At 32.9% G+C, this 3,802-nt stretch overlaps 1 long non-coding RNA gene across 1 annotated transcript; it reads right to left on the bottom strand.

Annotated features, from left to right (window-relative positions):
• Positions 1-1,107: 1,107 nt before the first annotated feature.
• LOC145799780 (uncharacterized) lies at positions 1,108-3,540 on the bottom strand. Its single transcript, XR_014341319.1, has 3 exons — positions 2,250-3,540; positions 1,957-2,084; positions 1,108-1,549 (listed from the first exon to the last, which is right to left on the bottom strand). It is a non-coding gene; the product is annotated as an uncharacterized LOC145799780 (long non-coding RNA).
• Positions 3,541-3,802: the final 262 nt, after the last annotated feature.

Here is a 3,802-nt window from a genome sequence, read left to right as displayed (position 1 = left end):
CAAGGGAATATGAATTAAGACATTGTTTATGCTTAATGAAATAGCCTTTTCCTGTATTTGCATTGGAAGGTATTTATATATAAAATTATTGCCAAGAAGGAAATCTCCATGCATATACGGAAAACATAAAATTTTTGGTATAATGAATTTGCTATCATTTAACCAAATAGCTATATTTTTAGCCTTGAATTGTATGGAAGTATGGTTGCCATCTATTCCGGTAACTAAAATTGGATGTTTCATTAATCACTACAAAAAAATTGACTTTTTGCGACGGTAAAATACCGTCGCTAATACTCCTAATGCCGTCGCAAAAACTTTTTGACGGCAAAATGACTTTTTGCGACGGCAAGAGGGGGTCGCAAATGGAGGGGTCGCAAAAGAGTTTTTGCGACGGCACAGTGCCGTCGTGCCGTCGCTAATGTTTTTGCGATGGCATTTTTGCCTTTTGCGACGGCACCGTGCAGTCGCTAATAATGTTTGAAATTTCTTGACTTTTTGTGACGACACTATTTTACCGTCGCTAAAAATGTTATTTGAGACGGCAAAAAATACCGTCACTAATAGTCTTTTTTTTGCAACGGCAAAAACATTGTTTTTGCGACGGTGTGGTACCGTCGCAAAAAGTACTAAAAATATCAAAATTTTTATTTTTTTTGTGACAGTGTAATACCGTCGCAAATAGTATTAAAAAAATAATAAAATTTCTATTTTAAATAATAAAATTTCTATTTTTTGCGACAGTTTAGTGTCGTCGCAAAAAGTAAACCTGTAACAAAATCAATAAAAATAATAAAATTTTTTGTTTTTTGCGACAGTGTAGTGCCGTCACAAAAAAGAAAAAAAATCCTCCAATAAAATTATTAAAAGTATTAAAATTTCTCCATAATAATTACATAATAATATAAAAAATCCAGTATAAGATAACAGTTTCTTCATAATAAAATATTCTTCCATTCATAATTACACATCAACAAAATTATCCCACTACATAATGTTCCATAATTATCCTCCGATAAAATTTAAAAATATAAAAGAAATGAAAAAAATAAACACTATAAATGAATATAAATTACTTTTTTCTCCATTTATAAATTCACGATTCAAACAGAGCAAGAGTTCACAAAGGTAACCAATGATCACTTCTGTTACTTAACTCAGTTTTAATAAAAAGACTAACAATGTCCCAACAAATTCTTCATTCCACTTACAGTTTTGATCTTAAAATTTTCACCTCATCCCACAAAATCTTTCCTTTTTGAGTCGCACAATCTCACATATTCAATTCACCTGCAAGCTTGAAGGAGGGTCGAATGTTTCATCACCACAATACAAATCTGTACTATGAAAATTGGTTACAAAATATTCAACCCTCAGTTTTCCTCAAGGTTGAAATATGGAGGGACACAGTATGTAATGTATATAATGGGAAAATAAAAATTTTATTTTTTTCAACTCGTCATCCCGTCTGGTTATTTGGATTTGAAAGCCATTCACTAATCGAGCTGAAGGAAAGAAAGACATCCGATCCTCCTTGAGTTGGGTCTACCTACCAAAATAATTTGCAGCGAAATAAGAACTTCATTTACAGCATAATTTCTTCACATCATCCACACAAAAAACAATATGTATATAATCCATCATATTTATAAATAAATAATGAGACCCACCATTAATTTTTGAATGTGATGTGTCCTACATGCAAATATGGTAGAGTTTATTGTGTGGATCTATCTAAGAAGTTGAAGAAAATGGTGAAACGTATTTGGTGATATATATATATATATATATATATAAACCCTCAAAAAACAAACCCATAATTTGAGGACATCTTTTACAACCATTAATTAATGCAACATAATTTTTCTTAAGTTTTTTATTTTTTATTTTGGTACTACGTAAAAGTCTGTTTGTCTGTATAATGTTTTTCACAAGTATTTGAGGGATGAAAATAACCTGTATGTAGTAACGAAGTAATGAAGAAAGAGAGCAATTTGAAGGCGAGCCAACTCTACCCCTGGACAAAATCGAGCTCCTCCTCCAAACGGAGCATAAAATGGACTGCTTCTCCAATTTCTCTTTTCCTTTATATAGGAAACAAAACAAAAACAAAAACAAAAACTGTCAATTTTTATAGAGTAATGCAAACTGATCAAGGATTACACCTGAGGCCATGCTAATTTGATATTTGATAGATTAAATAGAAATTCTAGAATTAAGAAGGGAGTAAATAAATCAAGGATAATAACCTTTTGTACTTGGGTCAATCAACTAGGTCCTTGATTGGACAACAAGCCACACTGAATGTCTAGAGTTGCTTAGGCTGTCTGGAAACATGGTATGGTATGGACTCTAGGGTAGACTCTATGCATTGGACAATCCACCTGCTTAGAGGTTGAGCTACATTTCAAGAAAAATATTAACCATCTAAAGTAATCAAGAGGGAAAACATTGCTAATAAAGCAATATTTGGCAAGACAACCCAACATGTGAAGGCAGCCCTCAATAACTATTTACACATTCATTATTCATTAACATCACCTAGACAACTATTTGACCTTGTAAAGTATCAAATTTTTACTCTAGAAAGTTCACTGTCATCAGGATGGTAACTGTCACAATGGTTAAATGTTTACTGTACCAAAACATTATGTGCTGGCAAATACATTTTAGTATCATAAAGACCTAAATTTTTCCTAACTTAACGGTATTGAAAGCATCCAACAAAATTCAGCAGCAAGCGGAGTCAAAATCATACATGATCTAACATAAATTATGTAGATGTCAAGCATGAGGGAGAGCAACTATATGTTAGTAAAGATTTCCTTTTTATTATTGTAAGTATATTTTAGGAATCCAGGCCATGTGTGTTAGTTAACTAGTATCCAAAATGAGTGCAACACAATATCAAGTATGAATATCAAAGATTGTTATTGGAAGTATACATGGAGACATGGCACCAAAAAGTGCTAAAAGGCCCAAAAATTCTCTCAGTATGTTTTTTTCATTGTGAAGCCTGCAAGAAGAGGCAGATCAAATTAATTGTTACTGATCATAAGAAAAAGATCAAATTAAACACAACCCAACATAGCACTTCTCAACCATTTAGGATTTTCTATGGAAAGTGAACTACATAAGAAAATAGTTCTTAGCAAGAACATCCAGTGTTGTGAATGACCCATAAGTTTCTCCAGAATCTACACCACAAAATTTCACAATAAGATGAGTAAAAAAAAGGCAGGAATTTTGCGGGCATAGATACCTACCTCAGAAGGAGCCTTCTCTAAACACAGGGAAACAAATTCTTTCATAGGACGAGAAAAATGTTCATCCAACTGCACAAGAAAAATTAAATAACTCACTTTAATTGAAAATTTTATTTATCAAGCGTTGAGTCCAAGCCAATGGACGATCTGATCTCCCATTCGTCTCTACCATCACTCTCGACATTTGGGATCACTAAGTACCTGTAAGAAGAAGAAATATATGTTCATATCATAATCAATCATACCAGGGACAGGGACTAAACAAAGTTCTGTTCTATGAAATTATATGATAGAAAAGAGCCTCTAAAAATGGTAAGTAGTAACTGGATTTGCCATAAGTTGTGTTATTACATAGTACATCGTGAAACATATATCCCATACAAAAATCATCGCTGAAGACAGATGTAAGCTCAAATCACTACAGGTAGAGACATAGACAAATAGACAAGTAGAGAGAGAGAAAGAGAGAGAGAAGAGTGATGAGTGAGAGAGAGACAGGGAGAGAGAGAGAGATAGACAGAAAAAGAGATAGAGAG

The sequence above is a fragment of the Camellia sinensis genome, chromosome 9 (assembly GCF_055761805.1).
Source record: "Camellia sinensis isolate YWXY chromosome 9, ASM5576180v1, whole genome shotgun sequence".
In the NCBI taxonomy this organism is placed as follows: Eukaryota; Viridiplantae; Streptophyta; class Magnoliopsida; order Ericales; family Theaceae; genus Camellia; species Camellia sinensis.
This window is presented reverse-complemented; position numbering and strand designations above follow the sequence as displayed.